A 21,697-nucleotide genomic window follows, 5' to 3' on the forward strand; every position below is an offset into this window, starting at 1 on the left:
TTACATTGTTCCCTTGTCTTTTCTTGTCATGTCCACCAGTTCCACTGTTATTCCCTCCAGGAGTCTGAAAGGACCCATCTCTACGCGGCGCCCTCAGCGAGGCAAGATGTGGTGGAAAGCTTCCATCCACTTTTTCAACGTCATCTTGCCAGATAAAGTGACAGCTCGGTGAAGATCAGAGTCATCCTCCTGCGGTGAGATCCTGACCTGAGGCTCAATTAGTAATATGAATAAAAAATAAATAAAAATAAATAAATAAATAAATGAATAAATAAATAAATAATAAATGAATAAATAAAACTAACTCTGACTAATAAAGAGAACACACATGTATCAGTGTTGCTAAAATAATGTTCAGCGACTTCTTTGGTTCCAATCACAGGATTTGCGTACATTAATGATCAAAATTATATGCATAAGATCATGTAAATAACTAAACATTTGTTAAATGAAAGTACATTGAGCTCTTTCAAGTGTTAATATTTTTTTTTTTCTCTCTCTCTCTCTCTCTCTCTCTCTCTCTCTCTCTCTCTCTCTCTCTCTCTCTCTCTCTCTCTCTCTCTCTCTCTCATCTTATCTCTCGCCATAAGTTTTAGTTTTGCTCCTCACTAGGTTCATAATTCGTTTTACACCTGTATACCTATTTTCAATCAGCGTCCACATAATTAACTTAATCTTATTTCATTTATTTTCTTTCCACACACACACACACACACACACACACACACACACATACGCCAGGCAGCACCACCGCCACCACATCCGCTATCAGTTTGGGGGCTTAGTCAGTGTCTCTAGGCAAACATGTTTGTCTTCTCTCGGTTTTAAGAGAGATTATGTTTAACTTTAGTGTGCGTATTTCCATGTGAGGGAAGCAGATGTGAATTACACGCCTACAACACCCAACAGGTAAATACGAGCAATCATGCACAATATATTTTCCAGGGTTGAAGGGTTTTGAAAGTGGGAAATGTTTATCTGTTCGACCCATCAGTAGTGGCGCATGAAGATACAATGAGTATACTGTATATGTTATATTACCGTAAAGTTTTATTGTAACCGCTGAATTTGTATTTTTTTTTAAATACAATACAATTATCCTAATTTAGATATGTTTTTGTATTTTTACGTAAAGTGTAAATCACGATATATATATATATATATATATATATATATATATATATATATATATATATATATATATATATATATATATATATATATATATATATATATATATATATATATATATATATATATATATTGGCCGACTGAAATGCCAGTCCCATAAAAGAGTCAAAGCAGTGGTCAAAAATTGATAAATAAGTGTCTAGAAACCTCCCTCTTGAAGAAATTCAAGTCATAGGAAGGTAGAAATACAGAAGCAGGCAGGGAGTTCCAGACTTTACCAGAGAAAGGGATGAATGATTGAGAGTACTGGTTGACTCTTGCATTAGAGAGGTGTACATAATAGGGGTGAGAGAAAGAAGAAAGTCTTGTGCAGCGAGGCCGCGGGAGGAGGGGAGGTATGCAGTTAGCAAGATCCGAAGAGTAGTTAGCATGAAAATAGTGGTTGAAGACAGCTAGAGATACAACATTGCGGCGGTGAGAGAGAGGCTGAAGACAGTCAGTTAGAGGAGAGGAGTTGATGATACGAAAAGCTTTTGATTCCACCCTGTCTAGAAGAGCAGTATGAGTGGAACCCCCCCCACCCCCGACATGTGAAGCATACTCCATACAGGGACGGATAAGGCCCTTGTACAGAGTTAGCAGCTGAAGGGGCCGGGGTGAGAAAAACTGGCGGAGACGTCTCAAAACACCTAACTTCATAGAAGCTGTTTTAGCTAGAGATGAGATGTGAAGTTTCCAGTTCAGATTATAAGTAAAGGACAGATCAAGGATGTTCAGTGTAGAAGAGGGGGCCAGTTGAGTGTCATTGAAGAAGAGGGGATAGTTGTCTGGAAGGTTGTGTCGAGTTGATAGATGGAGAAATTGAGTTTTTGAGGCATTGAACAATGCCAAGTTTGCTCTGCCCCAATTAGAAATTTTAGAAAGATCAGAAGTCAAGCGTTCTGTGGCTTCCCTGCGTGAAATGTTTACCTCCTGAAGGATTGGACGTCTGTGAAAAGACGTGGAAAAGTGCAGGGTGGTATCATCAGCATAGGAGTGGATAGCATAAGAAGTTCGGTTTTGAAGATCACTAATGAATAATAACAAGAGAGTGGGTGACAGGACAGAACCCTGAGGAACATCATTGTTAATATATTTACGAGAAGAACAGTGATCGTCTACCACAGCAGCAATAGAACAGTCAGAAAGAAAACTTGAGATGAAGTTACAGAGAGAAGGAGAGTAGCCATAGGAGGGTAGTTTGGAAATCAAAGCTTTGTGCCAGACTCTATCAAAAAGCTTTTGATATGTCCAAGGCAACAGCAAAAGTTTCACCAAAATCTCTAAAAGAGGATGACCAAGAGTCAGTAAGAAAAGCCAGAAGATCACCAGTAGAGCGGCCTTGATGGAACCCATACTGGCGATCAGATTGAAGGTCGTGAAGTGATAGATGTTTAAGAATCTTTCTGTTAAGGATAGATTAAAAAAACTTTAGATAGGCATGAAATTAAAGCAATAGGACGGTAGTTTGAGGGATTAGAACGGTCACCCTTTTTAGGAACAGAATGTAGGCAAACTTCCAGCAAGAAGGAAAGGTAGATGTTGACAGACAGAGCTGAAAGAGTTTGACTAGGCAAGGTGCAAGCACGGAGGCGCAGTTTCGGAGAACAATAGGAGGGACCCCATCAGGTTCATAGGCCTTTCGAGGGTTTAGGCCATCGAGGGCATGGAAAACATCATTGCAAAGAATTTTAATAAGTGGCATGAAGTAGTCAGAGGGTGGAAGAGAGGAAGGAACAAGCCCATAATCATCAAAGGTAGAAGTTTTAGCAAAGGTTTGAGCAAAGAGTTCAGCTTTCGAAATAAATGTGATAGCAGTGGTGCCATCTGGTTGAAATAGAGGAGGGAAAGAAGAAGAAGCAAAGTTATTGGAGATAGATGCCAGAAGTCACGAGGGGAATTAGATCTTGAAAGGTTTTGACACTTTCTGTTAATGAAGGAGTTTTTGGCTAGTTGGAGAACAGACTTGGCATGGTTCCGGGCAGAAATATAAAGTTCATGAGATTCTGGTGATGGAAGGCTTAAGTACCTTTTGTGGGCCACCTCTCTGTTATGTATAGCATGAGAACAAGTTGTGTTAAACCAAGGTTTAGAAGGTTTAGGACGAGAAAATGAGTGATGAATGTACGCCTCCATGCCAGACACTATCACCTCTGTTATGTGCTCAGCACTCAAAGACGGGTCTCTGACACGAAAGCAGTAATCATTCCAAGAAAAATCAGCAAAATACCTCCTCAGGTCCTCCCAACTAGCAGAGGCAAAGCGCCAGAGGCACCTTCGCTTAGGGGAATCCTGAGGAGGGATTGGAGTGATAGGACAAGATACATATATGAGATTGTGATCGGAGGAGCCCAACAGAGAAGAAAGGGTGACAACATAAGCAGAAGGATTAGAGGTCAGGAAAAGGTTAAGAATGTTGGGCGTATCTCCAAGACGGTCAGGAATACGAGTAGGGTGTTGCACCAATTGCTCTAGGTCGTGGAGGATACCAAAGTTGTAGGCTAGTTCACCAGGATGGTCAGTGAAAGGAGAGGAAAGCCAAAGCTAGTGGTGAACATTGAAGTCTCCAAGAATGGAGATCTCTGCAAAAGGGAAGAGTCAGAATGTGCTCCACTTTGGAAATTAAGTAGTCAAAGAATTTCTTATAGTCAGAGGAGTTAGGTGAGAGATATACAGCACATATAAATTTAGTTTGAGAGTGACTCTGTAGTCGTACCCAGATGGTGGAAAACTCGGAAGATTCAAGAGCGTGGGCACGAGAGCAAGTTAAGTCACTGCGCACATAAACGCAGCATCCAGCTTTGGATCGAAAATGAGGATAGAGAAAGTAGGAGGGAACAGAAAAGGGGCTACTGTCAGTTACCTCAGACACTTGAGTTTCAGTGAGGAAAAGAAGATGAGGTTTAGAAGAGGAGAGGTGGTGTTCTACAAATTTAAAATTAGATCTTAGACCGCGAATGTTGCAGAAGTTAATGAAGAAAAAGTTGAGGGGGATGTCAAGACACTTAGGGTTGTCGACAGAAAGGCACTCCGACCTGGGGACATTTATGATCCCCTCCCCAGATGGGGACTCCGAGGCTGGTGTAGGAGTCGCCATTATGATTTTAAAATTTTTGAGTGAAGGGTGTGTGTGTTATTAGGTGCTTGTAGTTTTCTGTGGAGAAAGAGAGTTGTCTTAAGAGAGCAGGCTGTGACTGCTCCCTTGTGTTGTGAGACACAAAGGGACACGTTCAGTGAGGTCACAGGTGGGTTTAATGATAAGTTCACAGCAACCCCTGAACAGTGCTTTAGACCTCACTGGGAGTAATTTTATATATATATATATATATATATATATATATATATATATATATATATATATATATATATATATATATATATATATATATATATATATATATATATATACACGCTGTACGTTAGGAACATATTACAATATTGCATTAAAACAGCAAAACGGAGTCGATAAGGGTAGATATTAAGGAAAAATCAGTCTTTAGTACTGGGGTTAGTGTACAGGCCACCGTACAGTACAAAGGAAATTAATGCCTCACTATTCCAGAAAAAAAAAAATAATAGAGCAGGCACGTAGTCATGTATGTGTGGTAGGGAATTTTAATTTTAGAAATGTTGACTGATGGTGGGTAACAGTGAAGCAGAGGAATTAAGGTAATTCAGGATAATTTTTTTTTTTAAAGAGGATGAAGCAGTCACGCAGGTAGAGGTTGGAGGACAGCTAGGTAACAGCGAGGAAACTTTTAGAAGCAAAAACACTAGTAAAATTCCTGACTTTATGAGAAAAAAATTTGAGGGTTTAAAAAGATACCTCCAAGGAGCTGATTGGCAACGGACGGAGGGGGAGATAAGGTCCAGGACAGAGTTGAGAGAGATAAGGCAAGGTGAAGTGAGATGTGAGGGTGAAGGGCAGGAAGAGGGGAGAAGTGTTTGGAGGAGCGATAGAGGGGGAGATATGTGTGAGCATGTTGTAGGATCAGGTCATGCTGAGAAGGGTGAGGTGAGGTCGAGGCGAGTAGAAGGTGGAGTGGAAAGGATAGAGAGGGCCGAGATGAGAAGATTAGGGGAAATAAATGTAGGTTAGTTGTATAAATATTTCGTTGATAAATTATATACAGAACAGTTAGCAAACATTCCTTATAGAACAATAAGATTACAGAAGAATGACCCTAAATGGATAACTGTTAGGTTAAAACACTAGATATAGCAGAAAGAAAAGTATATATAAATAAAGATTAAAGACAGGACAGGAGGTTTTTAAAGCTCTAATATGATGAATTAGAACAGTCAAGAGGCTAGCGTGGAAAGCTAAAAACAATTATGAATTAAAGGTAGCCAGCCAGGCGAAAACGGATCCCAAGGAATCCGGCCGGACATGATATAGGACGAAGAACAGAGAAACAATGCGTCTATTAAAGACAAAAGATGGGGCAGCGGATTAGTTCTAGGGAGGAGATTAGTAGAATTCTAAACGAGTATATTTTAACTGTCTTCACCCTGCAAAACATGCAGGAAATGTCGAATAATGAGCAGATGTTTAGAGCACAAGAGAAGGAGAAGATGACAGATATTACCTTAACTAAGGAGCTAGTGATACAGGAGATAGATAGGCTGAAAAAAAAGTTGAAGACACCAGGATCAGATGAAATATATCTCAGAGTACTTAAGGAATGCAAAGAGGTTATTACTGAACCTTTAGTTGCTGTCTTTAGGATATTACTTGAGTCAGGCGAGGTACCTGTAATGTGGAGACAGGCGAATGTAGTACTAATCTCTAAAAAAGGAGATAAAACTTTAACGTCTAATTATAGACTTGTCAGGTTAACTTCTTTTGTAAGTAAAATAATGAATTTAGTAATAGCGAAGAACATTAGGGAGCATTTAGATAAACATAACTCGATAAATCAGTCACAGCATGGCTTCACAAAGGGGAAGTCTTGCCTGACGAACATGTTGTTTTTACAGTAATGTTTACGAGGCGGTAGATAATGGTGATAGTTATGACATTCTATATCTGGACTTTAGTAAAGCATTTGACAATGTACCCCATCACAGGTTCTTGAGAAAGGTTAGGGCGCACAGGATAGATGGATAAATCGTGGATAAAATCGTGGCTAAGCGACAGGCGACAAAGATATGTAATAAACGTCTCTAAACCTAGTGAGGTCAAGTAATTTGTGGGTTGCCACAGGAATCACTATTAGTGCCATTGTTCTTTTAATATATATATATATATATATATATATATATATATATATATATATATATATATATATATATATATATATATATATACGAGGTGTGTCATTAAAGTTCCAGGACTGGTGTCCTAAAAGATGAATTTCAAACCCAAGCCACAAACCACCATATTTCCCCTTCAAAGTAATCCTTCTGGAGTATACAACTGCGCTCCCAACCCTCTACAGTCACTAATCTTTTTCTTACGTGCTTTTAAAATCATGTCCTCTGTTGCAGGTCGTTTAACAATGAGCGCTGAACAGCGAACAAACTTGAAGTTTTTGGTGCAGTTGGGGAAAACGCCGTCAGAAGCACTGGGTATGCTGCAAAAAGTGTACGGGGATGAGACAATGTCACGCTCACGTGTTTTTGAGTGGTGCAAGAGGTTCAAAGAGGGCCGGGAGGACGTGGAAGATGACCCCAGGAGTGGAAGACCCTCAACGAGCAGGAATGAGGCCAATGTTGAGCGTGTCAAGCAGATGGTGCGTGACGATCGTCGGTTGACTGTTCGAAAGATCGCAGATGAGCTTGGCATGAACCACAACAGCGTGTGGAAGATTATCACTGAAGATCTGGGCATGCGGAAAGTCTGTGCGAAGATGGTGCCGAGACTCCTGAACGATGACCAGAAGGGACGACGCATGCAGGTGTGTCAGGACATCCTCGAGCGTCTGGAAACTGAACCAGACTTGCTCAGGAGAGTCATCACCGGCGATGAGTCCTGGGTATTTGAGTACGACCCGGAGACCAAACGCCAGAGCCTTCAATGGAAGAGTCCGGCGTCGCCACGGCCGAAGAAAGCAAGGCAGTCCAGGTCCAGCTTCAAGGTCATGTTGATCGCTTTCTTCGATGTGAGGGGCATCGTCCACTGCGAGTTCTTGCCACAGGGCCAGACAGTCAACCAACATGTGTACAAAGAAGTACTGCGGCGTCTGCTTCGTGCAGTGCGCGAGAAGAGGTGGGAGTTGTGGCAGGGCAACTCGTGGCTGCTTCACCACGACAATGCGCCTGCTCACAATGCCCTGAGCATCAGAGAGTTCTTGGCCAAGAAGAACATCGCCGTGCTGGAGCAACCGCCCTACTCACCTGACCTCGCTCCGTGCGACTTCTTCCTCTTCCCCAAGCTCAAGGAGGTCATGAAGGGGACCCGTTTTGATGATGCGGACGACATCAAAAAGGCCGTGACGACGGAGCTGAGGAGCATCCCGCAAGAATCCTTCCAGCAGTGCATGCAAGCCTGGCAGAGAAGGATGGACAAGTGCATGCGGTGCCAGGGGGATTACTTCGAAGGAGATAACCTATAGTTTGTAGCCTGGATGTGAAATAAAACTTGTGTGGCACCAGTCCTGGAACTTTAATGACACACCTCGTATCTCGTATATATATACATATATATATATATATATATATATATATATATATATATATATATATATATATATATATATATATATATATATATATATATATATATATATATATATATATATATATATATATATATATATATATATATATCAGTGACTTGGATAAGGGAATTGGTAGTTATGTTACTATATTTGCGGATGGCACGAAGATAGGTAGATTAATTAGGTCAGAATCGGATGCCATCGCCTTGCAGGCAAATTTAGGTATGATGAACGAATGGACGGACAAATGGCAAATGCAGTTTAATATCAACGAATGCAAAGTACTTAGCGTAGGTAGAGGAAACCCACACAGTAGGTACACAATAAACAATAAAGCTCTGGTAGGTTCAGGGTATAAAAAAAATATTTATAAATTACAATTAGCTCTGAACTCTGTTTAAGAAAGCAATGCAAAGAGACCAGAAACAAAGCAAATAAGGTAATAGGATTATTATTATTATTATTTTTTTTTTTTTGTGTTAAAAGTAGAAGTCCGGAAGTAATATTAAAATTATATTTGGCACTGGTCATACATAATCTAAGCTACGCTATGCACTTTTGATCTCCATATTGCAGGAAGGATATAGGTCTATTGGAGTCAGTACCAAAGGAGAATAACTAAGAGGATACAGGGGATGAGAAATATTCCTTACGAAGCGAGATTGAAGCTGTTAAATTTACATTCTTTAGGGACACGTAGGTTAAGAGGGGATCTGACAGAAGTCTTTAAGTGATATAAGGGTTATAACAAGTAGGGGGTGGGCATAAGCAAAATTCTTAGGATCAGTAACCAGGATAGAACTAAAAATGACAGGTTCAAATTTGAAAAAAAAAAAGGTTTAAAAACGAGATAGGAAGGAATTGGTTCTAAAATAGATAGGAAGGAATTGGTTCTAAAATAGAGTGGTAGATGAATAGAACAGACTCAGTAATCAAGTTGTTAGTACTGAGTCATTAGAGAGCTTTAAGAGAAGATTAGACATATTTATGGATGATGATGATAGGTGGAAATAGGTAGGTTTACTCATTACAGGGACTGCCACATACTGGTCTGATGGTTTCTTGCAGCTTCTCTTGTTTCCTATCTTCATATATATATATATATATATATATATATATATATATATATATATATATATATATATATATATATATATATATATATATATATATATATATATATATATATATATATATATATACATATATATATATATATATATATATATATATACTCGTATATATATATATATATATATATATATATATATATATATATATATATATATATATATATATATATATATATATATATATATATATATATATATATATATATATATATATATATATATATATATATATATATATATATATATATATATATATATATATATATATATATATATATATATATATATATATATATATATATATATATATATATATATATATATATATATATATATATATATATATATATATATATATATATATATATATATATATATATATATATATATATATATATATATATATATATATATATATATATATATATATATATATATATATATATATATATATATATATATATATATATATATATATATATATATATATATATATATATATATATATATATATATATATATATATATATATATATATATATATATATATATATATATATATATATATATATATATATATATATATATATATATATATATATATATATATATATATATATATATATATATATATATATATATATATATATATATATATATATATATATATATATATATATATATATATATATATGTATATATATAATGTGTGTGTGTATACATATATATATATATATATATATATATATATATATATATATATATATATATATATATATATATATATATATATATATATATATATATATATATAAATAAATAAGTAAATATATATATATATATATATATATATATATATATATATATATATATATATATATATATATATATATATATATATATATATATATATATATATATATATATATATATATATAAAACACACACACACATACAGGGCTATTCATGTTTTTAATATATATCAATAGCTTGGACAATATAATTAGTATTGATGTTAGTAAATATGCTCATGACACGAAGATAGGTAGATTAATTAGGTCAGAATCGGACGCCATCACCTTGCAGGCAGATTTGGATAGGATGAACGAATGGACAGACAGATGGCAAATGCAATTTAATATAAAAAAAATGGAAAGTATTTAGCATATTTAGAGAAAATCCACACAGTAGGTACGCAATAAATAATGAATCTCTGGTAGGTTCAGGCTATGAAAAAGATTTACGAGTTAGAGTTTGCAGTGAATTACGTCTAAAAAAACAACAACAAATGGGATATTAGAATGATTTTTTTTTAGAAATGCTTAAAGTAGGAGTCCTGAAATAATATTAAAGTTCTATTTAGCGCAGGCAGACCTCATCTAGACTAGGCTGTGCAGTTTTGGTCCACATATTACAGGAAAGATATAGGTCTATTAGCATCAGGAGAAGGACTGAAAGGATACAGGGGATGAGGGGCATTCCCTACGAAGCGAGACTGAAGCTGTTAAATCAACATTATTTAGAGAAACGTAAATTAAGAGGGGGCCTGATAGAAGTCTTTAAATGGTAAAAGGGTTAAAACAAGGCGGAAGTAAGCAAAATTCTTAGGATCAGTAACCAGGATAGAACAATAAATAACAGGTTCAGGCTTGAAAAATTTTGGTTTAAAAAGGGAGAGGAATGAAATAGTTCTCAAATAGAATGGTAAATTAATAGAACTGACTCATTAATCAGGTTGTTAGTGTTGAGTCATTAGGTAGGTTTAAGAGAAAATTAGACAAATTTATGGATGGGGATGATAGGTGGAAATAAGTAGGCATATTTCATACAGGGACTGCCACATGTAGGCCTGATGTCTTCTTGCAGCTTCCCTTATTTCTCATGTTCTTATATATATATATATATATATATATATATATATATATATATATATATATATATATATATATATATATATATATATATATATATATATATATATATATATATATATATATATATATATATATATATATATATATTTAGAGATTTTAGTGAAACTTTTGCTGTTGCCTTGGACATATCGAAAGCTTTTGATAGAGTCTGGCACAAAGCTTTGATTTCCAAACTACCGTCCTACGGTTTCTATCCTTCTCTCTGTAACTTCATCTCAAGTTTCCTTTCTGACCGTTCTATTGCTGCTGTGGTAGACGGTCAATGTTCTTCTCCTAAATCTATTAACAGTGGTGTTCCTCAGGGTTCTGTCCTGTCACCAACTCTCTTCTTATTATTCATTAATGATCCTCTAAACCAAACTTCTTGTCCTATCCACTCCAACGCTGATGATACCACCGCGAACTTTTCCACGTCTTTTCATAGACGACCAACCCTTCAGGAGGTAAACATATCACGCAGGGAAGACACAGAAGGCTTGACTTCTGATCTTTCTAAAATTTCTGATTGGGGCAGACCAAACTTGGTATTGTTCAATGCCTCAAAAACTCAATTCCTCCATTCATCAACTCGACACAACCTATAGTTGGGGGGACCTGAGGAGGTATTTTGCTGATTTTCTTTGGAATGACTACTGCTTCCACGTCAGAGACCCGTCTTTGTGTGCTGAGCGCATATCAGAGGTGATAGTGTCTGGCATGGAGGCGTACATTCCTCACTCTTTTTCTCGTCTTAAACCTTCTAAACCTTGGTTTAACACAACTTGTTCTCATGCTGTACATGATAGAAAGGTGGCCCACAAAAGGTACTTAAGCCTTCCATCACCAGAATATCATGCACTTTATATTTCTGCCCGGAACCATGTCAAGTCTGTTCTCTAACTAGCCAAAAACTCTTTCATTAACAGAAAGTGTCAAAACCTTTCAAGATCTAACTCCCCTCGTGACTTCTGGCATCAAGCGAAAAATATCTTCAATTACTTGGCTTCTTCTTTCCTTTCAACTAGATGGCACCACTGTTATCACATCTATTTCTAAAGCTGAACTCTTCGCTCAAACCTTGGCTAAAAATAATACCTTGGACGACTCTGGGCTTGTTCCTCCCTCTCCTCCACCCTTTGACTACTTCATGCTACCTATTAAAATTCTTCGCAATGATGTTTTCCATGCCCTCGCTGGTCTAAACCCTCGGAAGGCTTATGGACCTGATGGGGTCCCTCCTATTGTTCTCCGAAACTATGCCTCCATGCTTGCACCTTGCCTAGTCAAACTCTTTCAGCTCTGTCTGTCAACATCTACCTTTCCTTCTTGCTGGAAGTTTGCCTACATTCAACCTGTTCCTAAAAAGGGTGACCGTCTTAATCTCTCAAACTACCATCCTATTGCTTTAATTTCCTACTTATCTAAAGTTTTTTAATCTATCCTCAACAGGAAGATTCTTAAACATCTATCACTTCACAACCTTCTATCTTATCGCCAGTATGGGTTCCGTCAAGGCCGCTCTACTGGTGATCTTCTGGCTTTCCTTACTGAGTCTTGGTCATCCTCTTTTAGAGATTTTGGTGAAACTTTTGCTGTTGCCTTGGACATATCAAAAGCTTTTGATAGAGTCTGGCACAAAGCTTTGATTTCCTAACTACCCTCCTACGGCTTCTATCCTTCTCTTTGTAACTTCATCTCAAGTTTCCTTTCTGACCGTTCTATTGCTGCTGTGGTAGACGGTCACTGTTTTTCTCCTAAATCTATTAACAGTGGTGTTCCTCAGGGTTCTGTCCTGTCACCCACTCTCTTCTTATTATTCATTAATGATCTAAACCAGACTTCTTGTCCTATCCACTCCTACGCTGATGATAACACCCTGCACTTTTCCACGTCTTTTTCATAGACGTCCAACCCTTCAGCAGGTAAACATTTCATGCAGGGAAGTCATAGAACGCTTGACTTCTGATCTTCCTTAAATTTCTGATTGGGGCTGAGCAAACTTGGTATTGTTCAATGCCTCAAAAACTCAATTCCTCCATCTATCAACTGAGCACAACCTTCCAGACAACTATCCCCTCTTCTTTAATGACACTCAACTGTCCCCCTCTTCTACACTGAACATCCTCGGTCTGTCCTTTACTTATAATCTGAACTGAAAACCACGTCTCATCTCTTGCTAAAATAGCTTCTAGGAAGTTAGGCGTTCTGAGATGTCTCCGCCAGTTTTTCTCACCCCCTCAGCTGCTAACTCTGTACAAGGGCCTTATCCGTCCATGTATGGATTATGCTTCACATGTGTGGGGGGGTTCCACTCGTACTACTCTTCTAGACAGGGTGGAATCAAAAGCTTTTCGTCTCATCAACTCCTCTCCTCTAACTGACTGTCTTCAGCCTCTCTCTCACCGCCGCAATGTTGCATATCTACCTGTTTTCTACCACTGTTTTCATGCTAACTGCTCTTCTGATCTTGCTAACTGCATGCCTCCCCTCCTTCCGCGGCCTCGCTGCACAAGACTTTCTTCTTTCTCTCACCCCTATTCTGCCCACATCTCTAACGCAAGAGTCAACCAATATTCTCAATCATTCATCCCTTTCTCTGGTAAACTCTGGAACTCCCTGCCTGCTTCTGTATTTTCAATTTCCTATGACTTGAATTCCTTCAAGAGGGAGGTTTCAAGACAATTATTCATCAGTTTTTGACCACTGCCTTGACCCTTTTATGGGACTGGCATTTCAGTGGGCATATTTTTTTATTGGATTTTTGTTGCCCTTGGCCAGTGTCCTTCCTACATAAAAAAAAATTATATATATATATATATATATATATATATATATATATATATATATATATATATATATATATATATATATATATATATATATATATATATATATATATATATATATATATATGGAAGATGAGACCTGTAAACAAAAGTAAAAAAAAAAAAAAAATTTGCTATCACTTTTACGCAAGATGTACAACGCCTCTGCATCACTGAACATACCTCAGGCCATTTCATAATCAGGGTGTTTCACATTTTTCACTGTGTTATGTGAAAGAAACCTGTTGGACCCCTCTGGCCTCCTGACACGTGCACCCTTCACTTTCTCTATTAATATTAAAGGTACTGTCATCACTAAATAACACCTTCATCTAGTCCCTTACTTCCCTGTGTTCATAATTATTTGCAAAGGATTTTTTTTTTTCTATCGTGGATGACAGAAGTGGTTTACTGCTGCATGGCAAGAAAGGAGACCCAGGTCCTTCTGCAGCCTTCGTCTTACAGTTCATGGGCTCACGTGTTTTAGCACGGGGGGGTTAGGGGACTTTACACAGTCAAACGGTTTGTCAAACCCGGTTGTCCAACTGCTTGTCAAGCGGTTTGAAGAGATGTCAAACAGTCAAACCAAACGTATATCAAACCTCACTCCTCAAATCAGTGTGACTCGCTCTTTCGTAAAGAAAAGATATGCCACTCGGCCAGGACGATTTTATTTCACTTTCCATAAGACTGGATGATCTCTGTATGAATGTATGAATTTCAATAACTCATCCTTCTCGTGCCTCTTCCCATTTCTGTCCTCCATATCTCACCTGTAAGGTATGACCCATCTAAAGGGAATGTCCAACAAGGTATTATACCTCAGCCATATGTGTGTTATTGTATGTTAACAGTTTATTTTAGACGATGTCGATTCTTCAGCAGATTTAGGTGTTAGGTGTTGTTTGAATATTTCCTTTATGGGTAGGTAAAAGAGACTGGCGACCTCAAATTAGTGTGACCTGGTGTTATGACTGTTGAGAAAAAAGTAGCAAGAGTCACAAGGGACCCTGTACATCTTTGAGCACTGCACTGAGTCCACTCAGTAGGTGGCTCAGGGAAGCTAGTCCAGCTGTAGCAGCTTTGGGAAGGGGTAGGGATTTGTGGTCATAACTATATATATACGAGTATATATATATATATATATATATATATATATATATATATATATATATATATATATATATATATATATATATATATATATATATATATATATATATATATATATACCTCTCACCTAACAACTCTGTCTATAAGAAATTCTTTCACTACTTAATTTCCAAAATGGAGCACACTCTGACCTTCTTCCCTTTTGCAGAGATCCTTGGAGACTTCAATGTTCACCACCAGCTTTAGCTTTCTTCTCCCTTCACTGACCATCCTGGTGAACTAGCCTACAACTTTGGTATCCTCCACGACCTAGAGCAATTGGTGCAACACCCTACTCATAATCCTGACCGTCTTGGAGATACACCTAACATTCTTGACCTTTTCCTAACCTCTAATCCTTCTGCTTATGCTGTCACCCTTTTTTCTCTGTTGGGCTCCTCCGATCACGATCTCATATCTGTATCTAGTCCTATCACTCCAATCCCTCCTCGGGATCCCCCTAAGCGAAGGTGCCTCTGGCGATTTGCTTCTGCTAGTTGGGGGGACCTGAGGAGGTATTTTGCTGATTTTCTTTGGAATGACTACTGCTTCCACGTCAGAGACCCGTCTTTGTGTGCTGAGCGCATATCAGAGGTGATAGTGTCTGGCATGGAGGCGTACATTCCTCACTCTTTTTCTCGTCCTAAACCTTCTAAACCTTGGTTTAACACAACTTGTTCTCATGCTGTACATGATAGAAAGGTGGCCCACAAAAGGTACTTAAGCCTTCCATCACCAGAATATCATGCACTTTATATTTCTGCCCGGAACCATGTCAAGTCTGTTCTCTAACTAGCCAAAAACTCCTTCATTAACAGAAAGTGTCAAAACCTTTCAAGATCTAACTCCCCTCGTGACTTCTGGCATCAAGCGAAAAATATCTTCAATTACTTGGCTTCTTCTTTCCTTTCAACTAGATGGCACCACTGTTATCACATCTATTTCTAAAGCTGAACTCTTCGCTCAAACCTTGGCTAAAAATAATACCTTGGACGACTCTGGGCTTGTTCCTCCCTCTCCTCCACCCTTTGACTACTTCATGCTACCTATTAAAATTCTTCGCAATGATGTTTTCCATGCCCTCGCTGGTCTAAACCCTCGGAAGGCTTATGGACCTGATGGGGTCCCTCCTATTGTTCTCCGAAACTATGCCTCCATGCTTGCACCTTGCCTAGTCAAACTCTTTCAGCTCTGTCTGTCAACATCTACCTTTCCTTCTTGCTGGAAGTTTGCCTACATTCAACCTGTTCCTAAAAAGGGTGACCGTCTTAATCTCTCAAACTACCATCCTATTGCTTTAATTTCCTGCTTATCTAAAGTTTTTTAATCTATCCTCAACAGGAAGATTCTTAAACATCTATCACTTCACAACCTTCTATCTTATCGCCAGTATGGGTTCCGTCAAGGCCGCTCTACTGGTGATCTTCTGGTTTTCCTTACTGAGTCTTGGTCATCCTCTTTTAGAGATTTTGGTGAAACTTTTGCTGTTGCCTTGGACATATCAAAAGCTTTTGATAGAGTCTGGCACAAAGCTTTGATTTCCTAACTACCCTCCTACGGCTTCTATCCTTCTCTTTGTAACTTCATCTCAAGTTTCCTTTCTGACCGTTCTATTGCTGCTGTGGTAGACGGTCACTGTTTTTCTCCTAAATCTATTAACAGTGGTGTTCCTCAGGGTTCTGTCCTGTCACCCACTCTCTTCTTATTATTCATTAATGATCTAAACCAGACTTCTTGTCCTATCCACTCCTACGCTGATGATAACACCCTGCACTTTTCCACGTCTTTTTCATAGACGTCCAACCCTTCAGCAGGTAAACATTTCATGCAGGGAAGTCATAGAACGCTTGACTTCTGATCTTCCATAAATTTCTGATTGGGGCTGAGCAAACTTGGTATTGTTCAATGCCTCAAAAACTCAATTCCTCCATCTATCAACTGAGCACAACCTTCCAGACAACTATCCCCTCTTCTTTAATGACACTCAACTGTCCCCCTCTTCTACACTGAACATCCTCGGTCTGTCCTTTACTTATAATCTGAACTGAAAACCACGTCTCATCTCTTGCTAAAATAGCTTCTAGGAAGTTAGGCGTTCTGAGATGTCTCCGCCAGTTTTTCTCACCCCCTCAGCTGCTAACTCTGTACAAGGGCCTTATCCGTCCATGTATGGATTATGCTTCACATGTGTGGGGGGGTTCCACTCGTACTACTCTTCTAGACAGGGTGGAATCAAAAGCTTTTCGTCTCATCAACTCCTCTCCTCTAATTGACTGTCTTCAGCCTCTCTCTCACCGCCGCAATGTTGCATATCTACCTGTTTTCTACCACTGTTTTCATGCTAACTGCTCTTCTGATCTTGCTAACTGCATGCCTCCCCTCCTTCCGCGGCCTCGCTGCACAAGATTTTCTTCTTTCTCTCACCCCTATTCTGTCCACCTCTCTAACGCAAGAGTTAACCAGTATTCTCAGTCATTCATCCCTTTGTCTGGTAAACTCTGGAATTTCCTGCCTGCTTCTGTGTTTCCACCTTCCTATGACTTGAATTCCTTCAAGAGGGAGGTTTCAAGACACTTATTCATAAATTTTTGGCTACTGCTTTGACGCTTTTATGGGACTGGCATTTCAGTGGGCATTTTTTTTTATTGGATTTTTGTTGCCCTTGGCCAGTGTCTTTCCTACATAAATATATATATATATATATATATATATATATATATATATATATATATATATATATATATATATATATATATATATATATATATATATATACCTGATTACACACACACACACACACACACACACACACACACACACACACACACACACACATCTCTCAAAATTCAAAAACATTATGGCGATTCCTGCATCAGCCTCGAACTCCTTATCTGGGAATGCTGCTCTTCTGGTATCGATCCTAAATGTCTTCACCTTCACCTCAATATTTTCTTAAATAGCTTCTGCAATATTCGTGGTCTTAGATTCAATTTTTAATCTGTAGAACACTACTCTCCTACTAAGCCTCATATTTTCCTCACTGAAACACAGGTGTCTGAGGTAGCAAACAGTAACATATTCTCTGTTCCCTCCTTTTTCTTTTATGTTCATTTTCAATCCAATGTTATATATATATATATATATATATATATATATATATATATATATATATATATATATATATATATATATATATATATATATATATATATATATATATATATATATATATATATATATATATATATATATATATATATATATATATATATATATATATATATATATATATATATATATATATATATATATTATAGAAAGGTAGGACTCCAGCCAAGGGCAACAAAAATCTAAAAAAAAAAAAAAAAGTTCATAGATGCCGGTCCCGAACACGATCCAAAGTGGTGTCAAAAATTGAAGGATAAATGTCTTGAAACCTCCCGCTTGCAGGAGTCCAAGTCATAGGAAGGTTGAAATACAGAAGCAGGAAGGGAGTACCGGAGAAAGGGGGTGAATGATTGAGAATGCTGGTTAAACCTTGCATTAGAGAGGAGAACAGAACAAGGGTGAGAGAAAGGAGAAAGTCTTGTGCAGCAAGGCCGCGGGAGGAGGGTGGGCATGCAGTTAGCAAGATCAGAAGAGCAGTCAGCATGAAAATAGCGGTAGAAGATAGCAAGAGATGCGATATTCCGGCAATGAGAAGGAGGCTGAAGACAGTCAGTTAGAGGAGAGGAGTTGATGAGAGGAAAAGCTTTTGATTCCTCCCTGTCTAAAAGACCTGTATGAGTGGAATCCCCCCAGACAAGTGAAGCACATTCCATACATGGATGGATAAGGGCCTTGTAAAGTGTTAGCGGGGGGGGGGGTGAGAATAGCTGGCAGAGACGTCTTAGTACGCCTAACTTCATAGAGGTTGTTTTAGCTAGAAATAAGATGAAATTTCCAGTTTAGATTATAAGAAAAGGACAGACTGAGGGTGTTCAGTGTAGAAGAAGGGGCCTGCTGAGTGTCAATGAAGAAAAGGGGATAATTGTCTGGAAGGTTGTGTCGAGTTGATATATGGAAGAATTGATTTTTTGAGGCGTTGAACAATACTAGGTTTGCTCTGCCCCAATCAGAAATTTTAGAGAGATCATAAGTCAGGCGTTCTGTGACTTCCCTGCGTGAACTGTTTACTTATAAATGTTTACTATAAATGAAGAAATTTTTGGCTTGTTGGAGAACAGCAGAAATATATTTTCTTTATATTTACTCATGCACTTTATACTTCCTAGCAGAAATATAAAGTGCATGAGATTCTAATGATGGAGGGCTTAAGTATCTTTTGTGCGCCACCTCTTTATCATGTATAGCATGAGAACAGGCTGTGTTAAACTATGGTTTGGAAGGTTTAGGTCGAGAAAAAGAGTAAGGGATGTATGCCTACATGCCAGACATTATCACATCTGTTATGGACTCGGCATACAGAGACGGGTCTCTGTCACAAAACCAATAGTCATTCCAAGGAAAATCAGCAGAATACCTCCTCAGGTCCTCCCCAACTAACAGAGGCAAAACGCCAGAGGCACCTCAACATAGGGGGATCGTGAGGAGGGATTGGCACAATAGGACAAGATACAGATATGACATTGTGATCAGAGAAGTCCATCGGAGAAGAGAGGGTAACAACGTAAGCAGAAGGATTAGAGATTAGGAAAAGGTCAAGAATGCTGGGCGTATCTGCAGTCAGGAATATGAATATGCATTATATATATATATATATATATATATATATATATATATATATATATATATATATATATATATATATATATATATATATATATATATATATATATATATATATATATATATATATATATATATATATATATATATATATATATATATATATATATATATATATATATATATATATATATATATATATATATATATATATATATATATATATATATATATATATATATATATATATATATATATATATATATATATATATATATATATATATATATACTCGTATATATACACACACACACACACCTCAGACACCTGTGTTTCAGTGAGGAAAAGATGACGTTTATTAGGGGAGAGGTGTTCTACAGATTGAAAATTAAATCTAAGACCATGAATATTGCAGAAGTTATTGAAGAAAATATAGGGTTGAAGTTGAAGACATTTAGGATCGATACCAGAAGAGCAGCACCACCTGGGAATATTTGTGGTCCCCTCCCTAGATTAGGAATCCAAGGCTGGTGCAGCAATCACAATGTTGTTTTTGAATTTTGAGAGATGGGTGTGTGTGTAATCATATATATATATATATATATATATATATATATATATATATATATATATATATATATATATATATATATATATATATATATATATATATATATTGTTACAGCCACAAATCCGTGCCCTTTCTCAAAGTTACTGCAGCTGGACTTCCCTGAGTCACCTCCTGCGTGGACTCAGTGCAGTGCTCAAAGATGGGTGTACAGGGTCTCTTGTGAGTCTTGCACCATTTTCACAACAGTCATAACAGTAGTTCACACTAATTTGAGGTCGCCAGTCTCTTTTACCTACCCATAAAGGAAATACTGAAACAACATTCAACACCTAAATCTGGGGAAGAATCGATAACTACTGTTAACATACAATATCACATATGGCTGAGGACATTCCTTGTGGATGGGTCATACCTTACAGGTGAAATATGGAGGACACAAATGGGAAGAGGCACGAGAGTAATGTGTTACTGAAATTCATATATACCTACAGAGATCATCCAACCTTATGGAAAGTGTCTGAGGTCCAAGAGGAATGAAAGACTGCGTCCTGCTCTGACCTTTACTGAGTGCTGACTGCCTTTGTTACAAGTGGCGCGGGCTGGTGCTGCCGCGGGCATCTCTCAACATATCGTACACCCTACATCCCCCCTCCAAAATAATAGTACTCTTTTATTTGATAGAAAAGAAAGGGTGAACTGGCAACAAATAAACATAAATTACAATAGAGCAAGGTAAACAGGGCGAGTAGCCTACGCCTCATAATCTTTCAGCCACAGTGGACGCTTCTTGTTCCTGCTTGGGCGTCTGTCCTGGGGCGCCGAGGTCGTGCCGGTGGGTGTGCTGCTGGGGTTTGCGGTGGGTGGGGCACCAGGGGTACTGCCTGTTCCAGGTTTCACACACCTTAAGTGTCTCCGGTTCCTCAGAGACAGACGGCCGCTACCGTCTAGCCTGACGGTGTATTGGCGGTAGGGCAAGACCTCTGTTATCACCCCCGTCCGGTCCCACCGGTTAGAGGCCTGATTCTGGATGCGGACCCTGGCACCTGTCGAGAGGGGTTGGAGGCTCCTTGGAGTGTCCGAAGCTGTCACTGCTTCCTGCTCCTCCGCCATCAGTCGTTCTCTCTTTCGCAACGTTTGGCTCCAATATTGGTCCAATCGCAGGTGTTGTCCAGCCATGGGTACCCAGTCGCGAAGTTGTCTGCCAGTGGCCAGCTGTGCTGGTGACTTGTTGATACACCGCAGGGGAGTGTTCAGGTATTGCAGGATGGCCAGAGTTGCTTTGTCATTGTCAAGGCTGCCGCCTGGGGAAGTGTTGTCCCTGATGATCCTCTTGGCTGTCTTGACTGCCACCTCAGCCCTGCCATTAGACTGAGGGTACTGGGCAGACGACAGGCGCACCGAGACCCCCCAGTTCCTGTAGAAGGTGTCCATCTCTGCGCTTGTCAGGTTGGTTCCTCCATCCATAGACATGTGTTCAGGGGCTCCGTAGCGAGAAAAGTACTTCCTAAGCTGCGTCTGGATCTTGTAGGAGCTGGCACCGTTG

General features: G+C 38.2%; 1 protein-coding gene across 3 annotated transcripts in view; it reads left to right on the forward strand.

Annotated features, from left to right (window-relative positions):
* Positions 1-733: 733 nt before the first annotated feature.
* Positions 734-21,697, forward strand: part of LOC135089532 (uncharacterized) — an 81,747-nt gene continuing 60,783 nt past the window's right edge. For 2 of the 3 annotated variants that reach the window (XM_063985180.1, XM_063985182.1), the window contains exon 1: positions 735-909. The gene's annotated coding sequence lies outside the window, so the exon portion shown is untranslated. Of the gene's footprint in view, positions 910-21,697 lie in introns of all 3 variants that reach the window. The other variant, XM_063985181.1, reaches the window with a different exon arrangement.

The sequence above is a fragment of the Scylla paramamosain genome, chromosome 33 (assembly GCF_035594125.1).
Source record: "Scylla paramamosain isolate STU-SP2022 chromosome 33, ASM3559412v1, whole genome shotgun sequence".
Lineage (NCBI taxonomy): Eukaryota > Metazoa > Arthropoda > Malacostraca > Decapoda > Portunidae > Scylla > Scylla paramamosain.